Here is a 20,113-nt window from a genome sequence, read left to right as displayed (position 1 = left end):
AATTGTCATTCGAGGCACGAAGGTTGCTCAATCATCCTTACGTTTTCTTAAAATAAAAACGTTATGTTACTATCAGGTCACTGCCACTAGATTTTTTGGGTATTCTAAATTTTAGACCCACGAAACTTATGTGCGTGTATTTAAAACTAATATCGATTACAATCAATCAAACGCGTGGGTTTGGATTGACAATCTCTTAAGCAAACAAACACCAACGCCTCGACCACTCGATAGCGGATTGATTTCGAATAAAAAACGTACTTATTTAACAAAATAACATTAAGTACCGTTTATGTAAGTGTTGCCGGTGGTCTAATGTTGTTGATAAACACTCACAAATATAATCAACGTCTTATATTTATTTTGTGATAGCTTACATCCGCTTTCAAAAATTACATCGACTGTATGTACTTTATTGCACAAAATAAAATCGCTATTAGCGTCTTAACCCCACTATGAGTCTCCCTCATATTATCAGTTTTCTTTATAGGTATATCATCATGCCAAAAGTGTACTGAATTTTGATACACAAAAGTCAGTTTGCACTAGTTCTGAACCTACAAGCACCACCAGCAGTAGTTTCCTTTCCGTACAAGCAAGTTAATTGCACATATGTTATAATTGGTGGTCAACCAGAGCTTAAACTACGTCAATGTTAAGAAGTCTGCCCTGCGATTCTGTAACTCACTTTTCGAACTCACACAGCGGTTTTCGCATCGGCGGTCGCTCTCAAATCAGTCGTGAAGCAGTCATTTTATGATTTGGCATTCTGAAAAGGTGGGTGCTTGTAGTTTATTGTTTATCACTACTGTTACACCGTAACTACAAAACAACTGTTAGTTAATTTTGTAGAAACTTTGTTGTTCATAGCCGATACTTTGAGCAAAGCGACTACATATAACAAAGATTACAGAAAATTTATCGGAATTGCGAGTAATATTATATAAGTTGAATAGAAATCCATACATATCTGCGTTTGCTTATTTTTTATAGACTTCATCTTTTTAACCCAAGCATGATTAACAATATCCATTTTAATAGTTCAAGATATCTAAAGTTACTTGAAACATTAGTTTGTGGTAGTCGTATTCAATTGTACTATAAAACTTTCTTATACAGAGACAAATTATTACGATTCGCCCCCAGCCCCAAGCCCCAGTAATCAGCATCTGTTTCCTCTGAGCCACAATTAAATGTGCACACGCGAGCGGCTTCCAATGTCCTCACTCAAGCACAAATCGACATTTTATTTCAATTATTATGGGAATAGTGACGGGGTTCATTTGTGTTTTTATATGACAAAACGCAAATTATGAGATGTAAAATAGTTCAATATATTTATTATATTAAATAAGTTTTATTAAAATAATACATTTACGTTAACATGTTTTCTAACTTTGACGTGACTTACCTACATATATGAAGTTAATACTGTTTATAAAATTAATCTTATAAACATAAACTAATAATAATAAAATAATATACATTGAAATAAATAACGAAACTTAACATAAACTAAAATATATCATTAAAAGGAGTCCCTTTAAATACTGTTTGATATTACATTAAAGAGAAAACTGTTAGACACATTATTACAATTGATTCCAAGTTTAAATAAAAATGATCTGACATTTTGCGTCTTAATGACGTACAATCAGTAATTGTATAGCAAATATTGAACGTCAAATTAAAACAAATATTTTTTTTAAATATGTGATCATAGATTGTTTTATCGTAAAAACGTTAATTGAAGATGTTAGTATTTATATTATCCTACGTTCATTTCTCCAACTTATAGATATAAAATATTTATTTTTGTTTGTTTGCGTATTCAGATAATTCGATCACAAAAAGTAAGTGAGTTAGTGTGAATTTTTACATTTCATCAGTCATATCTTTAAAGTTTATTTCAATTTCTTTTTGTATAGAACAGGGGGCAAACGGGCAGGATGGTAAGTGATACCGCCGCCCATGGACACTCTCAATGCCAGAGGGCTAGCGAGTGCGTTGCCGGCCTTTTAAGAATTGGTACGCTCTTTTGTTGAAGGAATTAAGAAAGAGTGACTAAATTACAATATTTTATAATGAGCTTTAAGAAAAAAAAGCCCTTATTAAGAATCATAATGAATAGCAATAAACTTAGGTATAACATGCACAATGTCCTAACCCACCAACATAAATAAGTAAAAATAGTTTTGTATGATGTCGTTGACACGTCGTCAGCTTTTGGATCTAAAACATGCCGAATTCCTCACGAAATTTTCTTTTGTTCCAATGCTCGTACAGCATTTATTAATCGCACGCTTAACCTAGGCTGCTAAATATAATTTCCATATTAAATAAGTTATAAGTAGGTATTTAATTATTCACGAACCGAATGGGAAAAAGGGATTTTTTTTAATATCTCTCATTATATTTTTTTCTTTGATTATTGTTATTTTGTGCGTTTATGTGTTTATGTGTGTGTTTTTGTTAGTAATATGTTATGTCTATGTCTGTCTAAAATTAATCCCAGCACGTAAATTAAAATATCTATTATTAAGTTAGAATATATTCAACATCAAACCAACAAATATGTGCCTCTATAAACATATTAAAATCCAAAAACTTGATCCCAATATCAACAGTTGGCTCATTGTGGCGTGAAGTTTTGTAAGAGAACCCTTCGTGGAAGCAACAGTGTTGACACAACGCGATTGACAATGGACCCAAACTAAGATATGCCCTTCTGAGATTATGACAAACGTTTGACAAGATGACTGGTGCTTTACTATAGGTATATCAGCATATATCCCACGACCGTGTTAATAAGGAGCTAGTATATGGATCTAAATTTAAAGAAGGAAATATTTTGAATGTTATAAATAATCTAGTTAAATTTTAAACCGTTATAATATTACATAAACAAATAATGATGGTTACTTAATTTAAAATACACTTACTATTTGACAATAGTAAGTGACTTAAAGAATAGTTTTTAAGCCTCGGCTTAGTTTTCACTAGCACTTGAGATTTTTAGTCTAATTAGTTCTACACTTAAACACTAGCTCAAAAGGCCTTTCAAGTCTTCTTTGACGTTCTTCTTAACGTTAAGGTACCTTTTCTACCTTTGAAAGTTGTTCGTCCTGGAAGCTAACAAATTAAGTATTTGGTTTAGATTTGATTCCATTATGGTTGGCTCTAGTAACTCCTTTGTGTGCACAATTTCCCAAAGCGCCGTGAAGGAAGTCATGAAAAACACAGAAATAAAAATAAACGTAAATCAAAGCTGTATAACACCTGTATACTTCCCGTCTTAACATACGGCTGCCAAACTTGGGCATTCACTAAAGTGGAAAGAAGCATGCTAAATATCAGGAAGTCCGATAGAATTAATAATAAAATCATAAGAAACCACACGCAAATTGAAGACGTCACAACTAGGATACGAAGATTAAAATGGAAATGGGCTGGTCATATAATAAGAGGTATAGGAAAGTGGAACAAAAAGATCATATATTGGTACCCAAGAAATAAGAGAAGAAAACGAGGTAGACAGTTTCGAAGGTGGGAAGACGAAATAAAATCCGTAACTGGGATATGGACAAGGAAAACTCAGAACACAGCAGAGTGGGAAGAAATGGAGGAGGCCTTTGCCAAAGTTGGGCAAACAGATGGGTTGTTGGTGTCACCGACTCACTTACATTAGTTTAAGTTTAACAAATATGTAAAAAAAATCTGTCTGAATAAAGGCTCATATTATTATTATTATAATTTGGTCACACTTACTTTAACACGTTGATTATCTAGCTGACGCTGTTTGGTATAAATGTGCATAGGTACTTATTAAGTTTCTATATGCGAACGTAGGCTAAGAAGCCGTCATTAAAATATGTACTGCATATAACAAACCATTAAATAAACAAATAAAAATATTCGGTAAGGTCATATCTGATATATCCGTCAGGATTTCCCTTATATACATTTCACATTCGCTTGTATATCATCAGGGAATTTATTTATTTCGAATACTACGAATAACGGAACTCCATAATGATTAAACAAAATGCAAATCACTAAAATAATATTTTTAAATCTCAATAAGTATTTACTTTCTCATCGTATGAATCGCGATATTGTTAAATGCCAGGTATATCGACAAACACGAAATCCAAACAGCGCAAACACATTTTATTGAAGACACGTTCGTTGCGTAAACAGAGTTCAAAAAACTTAAAAGATATCGGTAGCTCATTAATGGACGAAAGTTTTGCCCAAATATTTGTTGATTGCGGCATTATCGTAATTATGGATGTGTACGAAGACTGGTAGTTGGGCAGAGGCTCATTAGAAACACATCACGGTACAAGTGTCAATAAATACGCAGCGAGTCGGGGAGACGAAACATATTTTGTTTTTATGGTACATACGAGTTATCTGGACGGACTAATTAACTGTGTAATTTTCTCTATAGGTTATTTTCAAAATTTTTTAGATTATTCGTTCTGATATGATAGCCAATTATTTAAAGATATCAGATAAGTACTATACAGTAGAATATTTCTTGCTTAGGCTAAAACACTGACATTAGATACAAAGCACTCTCTAAATAGCAAATAATAAAACAATAATAAGCCCTTTTAATTACATTTAAGTCTAGCACCATCCACCATATTAAGGCACTTGCTTGCAAGCCTTCTGGCATTGTGAGTGTCTATCCATATCACTTAACTCCTGTCCCTTTGCCCCCTGCCTTGCGATTCTGTAACTCACTTTATCAGAATGTCAAATCGTAAAATGACTGCTCACGACTGATTTGAGCGCGACCGCCGCTGCGAAAACCGCTGTGAGAGTTGGAAAAGTGAGTTACAGAATCGCAAGGCTGTTCTATAAAAAAATAATTGAATTTACTTAAATTTTATTAGAATGTCTGCGCCTCTTCGTCTGCGTGAATATGGAAAAACGAAATTTTGATAACGCGTTTTCATAGCCTATCAATTATTTTCTTTCCAGCCCTGCGATTCTGCGGTTTTCGCATCGGCGGTCGCTCTCAAATAAGTCGTGAAGCAGTCATTTTATGATTTGGCATTCTGATAAACAATAAACTACAAGGTCCCACCTTTTCAGAATGCCAAATCATAAAATGACTGCTTCACGACTTATTTGAGAGCGACCGCCGATGCGAAAACCGCTGTGTGAGTTCGAAAAGTGAGTTACAGAATCGCAGGGCAGTGGTGACAATCGCTTCAATTGTTCCAAAGATTGCTAAACATACGAAGCAAATATTATAACTAAACTAAAAAAAATGTATATATATATATACGCTATTGGAACCAACAACAGAGCTGGTACGGCTTGTGAAGCGGCTGAAAAAACTAAAGCATGCAAATACAGGGGTCTAGGCTCAGAATGTGATTTTGTCCCATTCGGTGTCCAGACCCTTGGTCCGTGGGGTCCTAGGGCTTTAAGGCTTTTTAAAGAAATATCAAAAAGGTTAGTCGACATCACAGGAGACCGAAGATCTGGCAGCTACCTCAGACAAAGAATTAGTCTAGCTATTCCAAGGGGGAACGCTGCCAGTATCTTCGGAACCTTGCCTAAAGAGATTCCTTTTAATAATATATTTTAGTTATTATATGTTAAGGTTAGTTATTTATTTCAATGTATATGTGGACAATAAAGTATGTGTTATATACGCTTATTATAGAAGTAAATCCAAAGCTAACAGAATAAATAACACGAAAAATATCATAATATTTTATGTCAAAAAAACTCGTGTGTCAGTGCGTCATCAAGGAGTGCGTACAAGAGCATTAACAACAACGCAGGAGCCGTTTCGGGTTACATCTTATATACTGTGCAAACATACGACAGACGATACCTAACTAAGTGAATGTACATTGTACAAAGAAAAGGTTTTGTAGCCGCTAGATTTAGTAAGAATCATTGATCACTTGAAACTAGCCTAGTTTCAAGTTACAACCAATTATTTAATTGAAACATTTGTCGACAACCTGTCACTATCTGAGCGACTTGATCTCTTGGCATTGCGTAGAGATGTGGGGTCTCTCTGAATCTTCTACCGCATTTACCTTGGAGAGTGTTCAGAGGAGTTGTTTCGGAGAGGACCTGTAGCTGAGTTTTATCATCGGAAGTAGAGGCAGAATACGAAATTCCACCTGTATAGTACCTATCGTTCCACAACTGAGCGCTTTTAAGGCAGCTTTTGCCGCACACTACTACTATGTGGAATCAGCTGCCACTGAAGTATTTCCAAACCAATTCGGCTTAGGGTCCATCATGAAAAGATCGTACCAATTCCTAAAAGGCTGGTAACGCACTAGCGAGCCCTCTGGCATTGAGTGTTCATGGGCGGTATCACTTACCATCACATGAGACTCCTGCCCGTTTGCAGCCTGTTCTATAAAAAAAACTGAACTCACTTAAATTGTAAAAGAATGCGTACTAGATATCTCCGCGCCCTTTCGTCCGCTTCAAAATGGGAAAACGAAATTTTGATAACGCGTTTTCATGGCCTGTCAATCATTTTCTTTCCAGTGGTGACAATCGCTTCAATTGTTCTCTATTCCAGGTAAAACATACGCAAATATAATAATTATCTAACCGACATTATCGTGGTCGACTTATCATTTCGAATTATACATTGACTTGTCGAAGCTATCGCGGAATTGCTAATACTCCTTGTATTAAGAATGTCCATAGCGCTAAATAACCTACATCATGAGCACACCCCACATACAAACCCTCAGGTACATACCCTATCACCATCACACAACACAGCCAAATTAGATATTACTCAGTTAAATGTATTTAATATTTTTTCCTTTCGTAAATGCTTTAACCTTTTTGTATACACCTATTATGTATTCTATTTTTGCCTATATCAGTTAAGTATAATTGTTTTGAAGTTATTTTTAGCGCGTTAGGGAAAAATTATGAGAGTAAATTTTTACGATGCGCGCGCACACCGTCACAAAAAACCGACACCCTGAAGTTAGCAGAGTAAACAATTTACAATAAAAAATGTCCATTTCTTTTATTATGTAGAAATATTTTTTTTTGGGATATTTAAATAAAGTTTATTTAACTATATTATGCGTTATAATAAAACTTTCAATGTATTAAATAATTGTTTTCTATTGTTAGTGTCGTTTTTTCTACAAACGTAGAATAAGGCGAAAGATAAAATTTAAAAAAAGGTATTTATCTTGTTTCGCCAAAGAAATATTAACTTCTAACGCGTGTACACACACATGTTTTTTTATACCTATAGGTAATTTATGTTAGACGAATTAAATAAACTCGGAATGAGATTATTCTAAACAATTAAATTACAAAATACACTTTTAACAACAACTTTTTTGATTACTATAGGTATAATACAATATACTTTACATAGTAAAATAATAAAATTTTAAACATATTTTCAATAAAAGCAGAGAACATGTCAATATTTCTCATATTATTGTATCGTTCCCAAGGTTCACAAACCACTCTTGCTCAAGTGCAAGGTTCATTTCAACTCCTAATATTTGTTTCATTGTGTTTGTCTGTCTTCTTGTTTGCTTTAACATTCTCTTAAAGGGCCTCGACTTGACCCATAATGACGTGACGCTTTAGTTTGTTTATTAATACAATAAAAGAGATGAATCTGCTTTTAATAAATAATTGTATTTATTTTTTATTTATTTACACTGCATTACCTTAAACGTACATATAAAAAAAAGTTTACATATATTATTCGGCAATGGGTGGCCTTATCGCTAACAACCGATTTCGTCCAGGCAACCATAGCATGAAAAAAAAACCTTCTGAGGGTAAAGTACAAGAAGTGCATAACTAAATTAATATAAAAAATTCATGTAACACTAGCATTTTAAATTATAGGCAGTGATTATAAATGGCATATTATAAAATTAAATATGTATAAACAGTTATAAACCTAATATATTTGTATAAAATATTCACATTTATTTCAATTAAGCTAAGTAGACATAATCGGGATAAACTTCGTAGTATTAATTGAATTTTTAATTGTTAAATTGATATTAATTATAATTCATTAAAATATACCAAGGTGACAATACCTATCGCATAAAGGCACAATTTTGTTTATTGTATTCGATATTAAAGTAAGAAGATTTGCAAATAGGTAGGTAGATCTATTCATTTAAGCATACTTAATACTTCGTAGCTTACAGAGATAGATAGTATACCTTTATAAGGAAAGGAAACAAAATTACAATCAGTTTTACACCTACTTTACCGGTGTCAAGCCAGTATAAAAAAAATATCAAAAGATAGAATAATAAAATGAGTCCAGGCAAGTCTAACGACCTTTAAGCCTTTTCGTACCTACCTATCTAAGCTCCCCAATTTGATGAAATAAAACATATAGTAAATACTAACGGATGGTCAACTCCCCCCGCCATTTTCTTATAATACGATGCATGGCGCCAAAGCTACGCGCATCCACAGAACAGTAGATAAATATTTGAATATTTGTACTACAAAAAAAAATTGGAACTCCATACAAACTTTGTATCAATATGAATTTAATAAATAATATCAGGGTTTCATTTCGATATTCTGTGTATACAACACTTCAATACAAATGTTACAGTCGTTTTGAAGTTTTCGATGCATGTATGATATGCGATTGTAGTAAAAAAAAAAAATTACATGGCCATGGATACAAGTCATTCAGCCGGAATAATAGAATTTTTAAAAGTTAACATATAAAATAAAACGTAAAAAATAGACAAGATACTTTTGCATAATACGTGCACACGTTCTAATTTACCCAACTAGCTGAAAATCAACTGTAACCCTTGCAGAGCAGTTTCCCAGCACGTAACTGTGAGTAACTGACGTACGTCGTATTAGGTTAACGTCCAAGTGTTGTATGAACACAGACTAGGAAAAACAGCTTAAAAACATTTTCCATTTTCGCAATATCTGTCGTACAACGTATTATAAGAATATTTTTACTAAGAGGCTCTTAATTGATTACACAATTTAGTATCTGTGAAAAGAGCTATTTAAAAAATAAAACCTCTTCCGGTGGAGTGTCGCGAAATCATTTCATCTGAGAAATCTGAAACTTTATTTTATTTCTCCGAGAATCAAACTTTACTTAGCCAGGAAGATGGCGATAAAATTTAGTTCCGACAAAATAAAAATAAACATATGCCTACCGTAAGATGTATTTGTATGTAGATGAACTTAACAACAATAATAATTTAGCATTACAATTACGCATTCGGTTAATTTATATTTAAAATAGTTATAGACTTTAAAATATCAACATTTAAAACTAAATTTAAGTTCATACGCGTTTCTTCGAATAATTGCCCGGTGTGATCCGGCGTAGAAATATTGATGTTTAAGACAGGGTTTTGTTTAATATTACCCATGTGTTTTATCATTATTCAATTACTTAATACGTTTTAACGTTTTGAGAGTGATATTTTTTTTCCTTTATGGCTCTGGCACGGTTTGTACATTAGCCAGCGTCAAGTATAAGATTTTTATAATTCGCTGTTTTAACTATTTACAGTTTATGGATAATAAAAAACGAAGGAAACTAATCGCGACATAACATAGAGATGATTAGAGTGACATTTAATTTTCTTATTTAGTTTACTTCTCTTTTTTAAAACAGTGAAATAAAACCAAAGGAGGTTTTGTTGAATTCGTATATTGTGGCAGTCTGTGGCGCGTGTAAAGGCTGTATGCAAATGTGGCGGCACCGCCCGCCTCAGGCGCGCTGTTTGTGCGGTAATGTTTGTTAGCTATGTGCTACGACTTTACATACCCCTAACCCCACTTGAGGAGGGTGAATATATTTTTGTTTTGTTTTCGCTACGGTTCACGGCTTCGTAGGTGTGTTATGTTCTTTATAGTTATTGTACCTGAATGTCGTTGCCTTAAAAGACTAAAGTAGCTAAGCATATTTTAATAAACTAGATTACTACGCTATAACTTAACTAACGTATGCGATGTCTATTTACCAAAAAAAAATCTATAACATAATAGTATATAACTAAAATTTGTGTTGTTACAAAATATTAAAAACTTTTTGATGTTTTCTCGTTCTTCGTTTATCTTATTGATATCTAAACAATTAGTAGATAGATAATAAGTACCATTATTCTAAACAAAGACTAAAATTATTTAAATTTACAATTATTTATTAAACACGTTTCTCCTCACACCGACAAGCCTTTTGTTTCTACTTCCCTTAGACTGAAGGATATACCTTGCTAGAGAGGTCTTAGGTCGCTGAGTCTCGGTGGAAGCAGTACTAGTACCTATTCTAATATTAATTTATACTATGAGCGCCTTTTATTAAGTGAAAATTATGTTTTTATTATCTAATATAATGTTAGTGAAAATCTAATAATGCTTTACGAAACAATATAGGTAACTCCTACGCTTCTTTCGACGCATCCGAAATTCTGACTGCTCGTACTTATTTCATCGTATCTGTCTATTGCATACTAAATTTCATACACTTGAAAACACTTACCACAACACCTACTTTAAAATATAACCCAAACAGAAAAACGCAAACTGCAACCTTTAATAGAAAATTATATTCAATCAATAGGATAATTAAATGAATCCATATAAAACAATGACACTCAAACAAAAGATATCAAAGTTCCCTAACAGACAAGCCGATGATAGCTTTCAACTAACATAGCTGCCATTCAGTACGAAGCTTCAACGCGCATTTTATGTAGTCAAAGAAAAACCACTTTCTTTGAGCCGCTAATCAAACTAGTGAGTATAGAAATGAGGGTCAAACTATATCGGATGTCAATTCTGACCTCCATTGTTAATTTGATTCGATTGATTCTTACCGAAAGCGATAGTGCTTTGTTTGGTCGATTTTACATAACGAGCCGGCAAACGCAGTAACTCTTTGTAGTGGGGCCATTGTGGGGGAGTATCCAAACGTTTGAGATGTGAATTGAAAGGCGCCGCGCGATGATGAGGCGCGAGCCGGCGGCTGGCACAAGTAATAGGAGCTAGTTTTTATTAAAATAATACTTGTGATATGCTTTACATTTGAGTATAACACTTTTAAGCATACTAAAAACAAATGACAATGGTTTAAGGTTTTAAAAGTATTGGGATCTATTTTAATAATACCCAAACTTTTATAGACTCAGATTCCTGTATGTTTCGTTGATCATTTGTTTTTACAGGCAATGAGCTGCTAGGCGCACGTCATCGACATTTAAGCATGTGACACGTGTCATACGTACAAAGAGACAATATCTATTACTGCAAAGCTGTTTTAACTTGCAATTGCGGAGTTGAGTATCTCATGCTATGCATGCAGACTACAATGCTATGAAACATTGAAGATAAGAGGCGTATTTCAAAATAAAAATTTTACTACTTCGATTTTTGCTTCCATAATAGGTATATTAATTAATGCACGCAAATTTGAATTATGGGCTATATAGGCACAAAACATGAAAATTAAATAAACATCTTATTTTTGTTAAAATGTTAATGTCTCCGACACTGTCGACATCTTAACTGTCACAGTAGCGATATAGTGTGTCTTATGCTTTTGGTATTATATATTTTATTTTATTCTACATTATCGTATTAGCTGAGTACTGTAAGGAAATTGTTTGTATTAAAAATAAATTAACTGTTTATTTCATCTTCATCTTTCAACATACACAGCTCCATGACTGAGCTAGTCCAGAGCTTTATTGCGAATATCCAAACTATTTTTGATTCCCACTATACGCAATTCGCTCATGCCATGTTCTTACAGTGATACGTTGCGTTAAGCCGGTGCTCTTTGAGCCTTTCAAATGATTGTTTTATATTTTGTAAAGGCGAACAGTTTCTCTATTGTAATTCTATCTGACGTAATGTAGTGTTTCAATTAGGAGCAATATCATCACTCTATTCTGGTTTAATTGAGATTTAGTTATATTATTTAACTATAGTTTATTAATCAAACTATGTTAAGAAAGAATTTTACTAAATCAACTACTTTGGTATTAATCAATCAAGTTCAAAATTAAAGTTAGTTTGACGTATAGCTATTTGCACCCCCTTTTTTCTTCAAGGTCATCGTTAACTCTTGAATGTAATGGATGTTATTATTCTAAGTTCATCAATATCTAATTGTTTTGAAAAATATTAACAAAGTTTTTATTAATTTGGGGATTTTGACTAGTATGCCCTTTATTGTTCAAAACATTGAAAATAGTTATTTTTTTAACAAAACAAATTGATGTGAAATTAATAAATAAGACAATATATTTTACAATTCTGTGTTGATTGTGGAAAATTTAGCAATTAGGAACTTAACGTAGAACCGAGTATTACTCTTACAAGTTACAGGAAGATCTATTAAAGCAGTTTTACTGTATATTAAATTAAAATATTATACATAACGACTACAACTATAATAAGATCAATATATAATTAATGATTAATTATTGGTACGGCACCTTTTGGAACTGTACCAGCAACCAAGCAGCGGCGAGATTTTTCCCTTGTAGACTAAAAAAGTTACAGCTCAACAACCCTCTGAGTTGCTTCATATTTGCCTTTTCAATAGTTTTTCTTTCATAGACAAGTATCACCTACTAACCCCTCCGTCCTTAACCCAAGTCTCCGATTTCGGTTTGACATTGCTTTTTATAGAACAGGGGGCAGGAGGCTCACCAAATTTTAAGTGATGGACGCCCATGGACACACTTAATGCCAGAGCGCTGGCGTGGCCGGCCTTTTAAGAATTGGTACGCTCTTTTTTTAAGGATTTAATCGAATAGGTTCTGAAATACTTTAGTGGGCAGCTCAAAAGGTTCTGAAATAACGCTCAGTTGTGGAACGACGGACGTCGAGCTCATACGGATACCTACGGGTGGAATTTCGATTTCGAAAATCCGAACAACCCTGAACATCTTCATGGTAAATGCGGTAGAAGATGTATAGGGAAAAGAGACTTGTCGCTTTCCTTGGCGTATAAAGTTGAAATTGTGCACATTAAAAACCCAGCAAGGGTTTAAATAAAGCTTAGTCTGTGCGAAGATTATTAGACAAAAAATAAGAAAAGAGTCTCACAGTCTATAAGAAGTCGCTAATAGAAAAAAAAAGCATGTTTTATGCTGACGCATTGAGTCGCAGGCGGCTTGATAGAACTCGTGATGTAATAATTGATTCTCCACTCAATAACAGAAAAAGTCAAACTAAGATCCTCATGAACTTAATAAGGGTCAAAGATTTAAAAATCACACGTTACTTACTTTTTGATTTTAGTGAAACTGTAGCAAAATTAATTCCCACGAATTTGTGTTCTCTCATTATAACTATTATTTTTTTGTTTATTTTAATGTTAAGCAATTACTCGTAAAATAAATTAACAATATTAATAATTCTTTGACGCGCTAACTATATTTAGTATCCCCCTAGTACTTTATACGATACTTTTGAAAAAATCCTAGACGATGTATTAATAAAAATATCTAATACTAATAAAACAGTTGCCGTCTGTGGAGACTTTAATATTAACTTATTAGATAAATCTAGTATTGTTAATAGATTTTTAATCTTATTGAAATCATATAATTTATATAATATTTTCCTTGAGCCAACTAGAATAACTGCCACCAGTGCCACTTGTATTGACAATGTTTTTACAAATGTGAAGCCAACTTTCTATTCAATTATTAACCTGTTAGATTCAGATCACTGTGGCCAGTTGGTTTCATTTACTAAAGACATTGTTAAAGCAAATCGAAAAAATGTTAATTTTGTTCCAGTAACCAGTTATCGTTTAGAACTTTTTAAAAATAATTTAAATGAAAAACTGCCTGGTTTGCCTTATCACAATAACCCTGACCAAGCTTACTCTTCATTATTTAACATGATTAATTCTCAGTTTAAGAAGGTTTTTACATCTAGATCAGTTTCTGTTAGTGATCGAGTTTTGTTTAGTGACTGGGCAACACCAGGTATTTTTAAAAGCAGAATAAGATTATTTGAATTATATAATGAAAGGAACCATGATCATAGTGAAAGGTTTAGGGAGTATGTTAAAAATTACTCTAAGACTTTTAAGAGAGCCTGCGCTGCCGCAAAATCTTTACACATTAAAAACAAAATACGATCTTCTGCAAACAAAATTAAAACTACTTGGAATATTATTAATTCTGAAATAGGAAGAACCACAGTTAAGAATAATGATTTTCATCTTAAAATTAATGATATAGATGTTAGGGCGGATTTGGAGGTGGCAACCGAGTTTGAATCTTTTTTCACTAATATTCCTGTATTAACAACTCAAACTTTGTTGTCGTCTTCCGGCTCCGCATACAACATACTTAAAGACTGTGTCGCAGAATGTGGGACAAGTTTTGAATTTACAGATGTTAGTGCTAAGGACATTCTAGATGCATTTAAAGATTTGGAAGTAAAAAAGTCCACCGATCTTTGGGGGTTGTCAGTTCAAATAATATCCTCAATAATTGAATGTATTTCCCCATTTCTGGCAATTGTGTTCAACTCTTGTGTCGCATCTGGTGTGTTTCCGGACTTAATGAAGTTAAGCAAGGTGATTCCACTCTTCAAATCTGGTAGTACAACCGATCCTACGAATTTTCGCCCTATCTCAATTTTGCCTACACTGAGCAAAATTTTTGAGAAAATAATTTTAAAGCAAATGCTAAAGCATTTTAACAGACAGAATCTTTTTCACTCCAAACAATTTGGATTTACTAAGGGTCGGTCTACTGCTGATGCAGGTGTGGAACTACTCAAAAATGTATTCGAGGCTTGGGAGAATTCACAGGATGCTTTAGGCATATTCTGTGACTTGTCCAAAGCTTTTGACTGTGTTTGCCATGACACACTTATCAAGAAACTACACCACTATGGCGTTAGAAATAAGGCTCTTAGACTTCTCAGTTCATATTTAGACAATAGAATACAAAGTGTAGATATTAATGGCAAAAAATCAAAAGGATCTGTGGTAACTATGGATGTTCCGCAGGGTTCAATTCTAGGTCCTTTCTTATTCCTTATCTATATCAATGATTTACCTTTTTGTGTAAGGGATGATCACAAAATCCTATTATTTGCGGATGACACTTCGCTTGTTTTTAAAGTTAAGCGTCAACTTGAAAATTTTGACCAAGTTAATTTGGCACTATCTAAGGTTGTCCATTGGTTTAATGTTAATAATCTGCTTTTGAACTCAAGTAAAACTAAATTAATAAAATTTTCTACGCCTAATGTGAGGCAGTTAAGCACCAATGTACAACTGAATGGAGTAGAGTTGGACCCTGTTGAGTCAACTGTTTTTCTTGGCATTACTGTTGACGCCAAACTACAGTGGGGCCCACACATTAACAAATTGTCTGGAAGGCTCAGTTCAGCTGCTTATGCTGTAAGGAAAATTAGACAAATTACTGATGTGGATACTGCCAGAATTGTTTATTTCAGTTATTTTCATAGCTTGATGACGTACGGCATTCTCCTTTGGGGAAACTGTGCGGATATTAATACAATCTTCTTATTACAAAAAAGGGCTGTCCGCGCTATATATAACTTAGGTCCTAGAGTTTCTCTCCGAGAGAAATTCAAAGAGATAAACATTCTGACTGTAACTTCACAATATATTTTTGAAAATTTACTTTATGTTTACAAAAACGAACCGGATTTTGTCAAATTGTCTGATCTTCACTCCCGAAATACTAGGAACAAAAATAATTTAACAGTTCATGCTACTCGCCTTCATAGAATAAGCAACTCGTTCATGGGTCAATGTATACGCTTTTACAATAAACTTCCTATGGATGTTCGTAAACTTCCCCTTAAGAAATTTAAATTTTTTATTAAATCAAAATTATTAACTAAAGGATATTACAGGATATCCGATTATTTAAATGATAGAAACGCCTGGGATTGAGCTGCTCGCTTATACAGCTATCGCTTGTGGTTTTTTTAAGCTGTCTTTCACTTCTTTTTTTTTTTTTTTTGCATGTTGTACATATTTACAATCTGACATGTCTTGTGCTTTTGCATATGCATTTTATTTTATTCTTTTGACATGTTTGTGCTTAGTGCATATTCATTTTTTTTACATTTTTTTTTTCTCTATATTACTGACATGTTTTGTGCTTAGTGCATATTCATTTTTTCTTTTTCTACAATACTGACATGTTTTGTGTGTGTGTTTTTGCATACAATATTTTACACTTTGACATGCCAAGTGAATAATGTTTATATTTCGATTATATTTTTCAATTTCATTATTTTTTCCTTGCTTTAAGGTACACCTTAAAAATACATTTTGTATCCATTGTAAGTGTAAACATTATGCGGGTATATCGTAAACTCTTTTGCTTGATTTATAATTTGATACATTTTAGTCTATAGTTATTTTGGGCTGGCGATCTGAGTGAGTTGTTGCCCCACATATTTTTATGGTGCCACTGGCGGTATTGTTGTGTACCGGGTTGTGCAGCTCCCTCAAAAATGGTTGAGCTGCATGAGCTATTCGGGGCATGCTAGCCGTCTGCTGGCACAGGCTTGCTCAGATCGATCTGGTTCTTTCTTCCAAAGACCAGTCCAGTAAATACTCTGCATTTGTTTACACCAATTTATTAATTTATTATTGTATTATCTGGACTATAAAAGAGACTAAGACCCCCGAGTTTGTTTCGACATTTCTTCTCAGGGCAGTCAGTTAGGAAATGTCGACTTCATCTAGTTTAGGAAGACATTGTAAAAGTGATTTATATAGTCCTACTTGCAAGAATAAACTATTTCATTTCATTTCATTTCATTTCATTTCATTTCATTTCATTTCATTTCATTTCATTAGTGTATTTCAGTTTACATAAAAGCCAAGCACAAAATAATTATTTACAATTTTTATTAACTATAAAATTAACTGCTGCCTTGTTTGATTGAAATTTTTTTGATTGAAATATTTATCAATTTTTAAATTATCTACCATCACAGCTTAGCACTAATTCGATTTTTTTAATTACCTAATATTTCCCATGACAAATACTCAATGGACAATGCCACTCTTACGAATGTTATACTGAATAAACTCAAAAATCATTTCTCAATCATTAGTATTTTATATTTTATGCAAAATAATTTATTGAAATCTCAAATGACGAATTGTAAATTAAAATGGCAGTGTACCTACACTTATAAACGTCAAAGTTACGTAAAGAACGTGTGAAGAAGAAGAAGAAGAAGTGTTGAATCTCTGAACAAGTTAGTGCCCCCGGTACAATCACCAATAGTTGCCGTTTCCCATGCCTAGTGCGGTTAATTAGTACTCGCAGCCCCAACCTCACAGCTGTACGGTACTCGTAAGAATTTCCAATAGGTAGTGACCAATAGCTAGAACTTCCTGACCCCTAGCAGAGTGTATCCTGCCAGACCCGTAAGTACCAATACCGTATACATAAGCGAGTAGATATAGCAAGTAAAATAATTTTGTTTTCGCTCCCCTATTGTTGAGTATTTATTTTCATGTGGGGCCCAAATCATTGATTGCGTTACTTTCCAAGTGGCATCTTACATCTGCGTTATTGTCATGACAATCAATAACTGTGTTCCATCGTAAGCAGCAGCTTAAAACATACATGTAGAATACCAAATATAACTATTCCAAAAAGAAAAACTGTATTTTGATAGTAAATAATTAATAGAAGTGTAGTGTAAGCGCTGAATATGTTTAGCGCTTTTCTCCACTCCACCTGGACTATATTATACGGATATTTTTCAAATATTGGTTAATATGTAATTACATATAAGTATGATTTTACACGTACAATTATTTATAACATATTTGTTTCCTTACGTTACTTTACATTTATATTTCTCCACTTCTCTGTTCCTCTTGCCATGTGCCCCGCCCATTCCACTTAAGTTTATTTATTTTCATTGTGACATCCGCTGTCTTAGTTATTCTTCTTAATTATTTAATATATTCTTCTCTTTCCTATCATACAACGTTCTATCGATCTTTGACACACCTGTTGTTTTGTATGCTGCGCTTTACCCAGCGCCTAAGTTTGAGGTCCATATGTTATCGTATTTTTCATAACCGCTCTATTTCTCTTCTTCGCCCAAAAGTTCTTCCAAGCTATTGCTATTCTTGTATCAATCTTTTTATTGTCGCATCGATTACTTTTAATTATTTTTACGAAGAAGCCTATTTTTATTATGATTACTCGGTGTAATGTCGAAAATATGCAAAAGATTGCGTAATCGATAAATACACGTAGCGGATAAGAAATGAGGTGCGACGAAACATATTTGACATTGATGTTATAAAGTAATAGATGAAGTAATAAATGGAATTAATTTTAAGTGTTAAAAGCTTAATCTAATAGGTTTTTTAAACACTATCTCAATCTTAAACTTAAATAGTATCCGTTTTCCTTACAAGTTGCACTTAATTCGTGTTTTGTACCTTTCACCACATAAATATAAAATATTTGGGTTAATATTGAAAGTGTAGAATTAAATAGTAATTTTGTGTGAAAACGTGACAATTAGGCGCTTGGGAGTTTGAATTAGCCTGTTAAATAACAGAGAGAACGCCGACATTTCCTAAAACATTTGCTCGAAAGTGTCAAATCATGCCTTCCATTTACAGTAATCCACAGATGCGGCAAACGTTCGATGTTGTAATGGTATTGCCAGAGCTGTTTACTAAAACAATAAGACGTCGATTTCCTCATTTCATAATTTAAAAGGATATGTTGAGATATGTGAACCGTGTCAATAAAAACTGTTTCCGTAAATTTTATCACATTATTCAATATGGTTTTATTATATGATGTCTCTCGTAAAACTCAAAATATTTATTCGCACTTTCTCTATTTATTTTCCCTCAAAGACTTTATACATACATTAAAAATAAAATTAAATACACACGGAATGTGCTCAACAGCACAACAGCAAGCAAGACCTCAGATCACTTAAAATTTTAGAATCAAAATAAATAATTGTAAAATTATGAAAATTTAACGGCTTTTTATCCATTACAATAATAAATAATAAACTGTAAAAAAAGGATTAAATTATTGTGGAAATTTAATAAACTTTTGCATGTCTAAAGCAATATATTTTATAGTAGGTAAGAAATTATATAAACAGTAAAAATATCAATATTATATAATATAATAAAACAATATTCCTATAAATATAATAAAAGACACGATTGGGTACATACGACAATAGTTTGTGATCCCTGAAAATTAGGAACTCGAGTCGGCATGAGTGATTGTTTGGATGTTTACAGTCCCAGGCGCTAGCGAGTTATTTATCTGTTTTATTATTGTTTCCCACAATACTCTACCATTTCTATCTATGCCTATGTCTATTGCTATTTGCTATAGCAAGCAAATAAAACCTTGATCAGTCATTTCAATGCGTTCTTAAATATTATAATTTAGGTATTTAATGTGGCACAGAAATAACTTTAATAATTCTCATTCTCATTCTCATAATGCAGTAAAAAGTTTAGTATCTAGGTATGAATTTGACCAATTAGATGGCGTAGACTTCAATGAAAATCTGAAAAATTTTACAGCGCTGGTTATGCGTAAAGCTAAGATTTTATACTAATTTATTCACTAACTTTAGTAATACTTCTACTAACTCATGCTACAGATTTGCTTTTGGTCATGCACTATTAAAATACATACTACCTATAGTTCTCGCGTATAGGTATGCATCTATCAAACATAATAGCGGTTATGTAAAAATAACATGACGGCAAAGCGCTAATGCACCAACAATTTGCAATTAACGTCCGCCGATACTGTGTTATTAAGTTTTTTCTTGAATATTTATTAAGCAATTTCACTAAAAGCAGCACACTTTTAATGTAGGCATATCAAACAGATGTCCTTTACGAATGAGGTTTATTAATCAGTGTTGCTTTAAAAAATAAAAATAGCACTATAGATTCTTTTAATGTTTTAACAGAAATACAAATAGGAATTACCATCAAAGACTAATATTTATTTTAACTATTATAAAAAAATGTCAAGATAGAGGAAATTAATAATAATCATTACTAATATGTCGCAGA

The sequence above is a fragment of the Pieris napi genome, chromosome 6 (assembly GCF_905475465.1).
Source record: "Pieris napi chromosome 6, ilPieNapi1.2, whole genome shotgun sequence".
NCBI classification, from domain to species: Eukaryota; Metazoa; Arthropoda; class Insecta; order Lepidoptera; family Pieridae; genus Pieris; species Pieris napi.
This window is presented reverse-complemented; position numbering follows the sequence as displayed.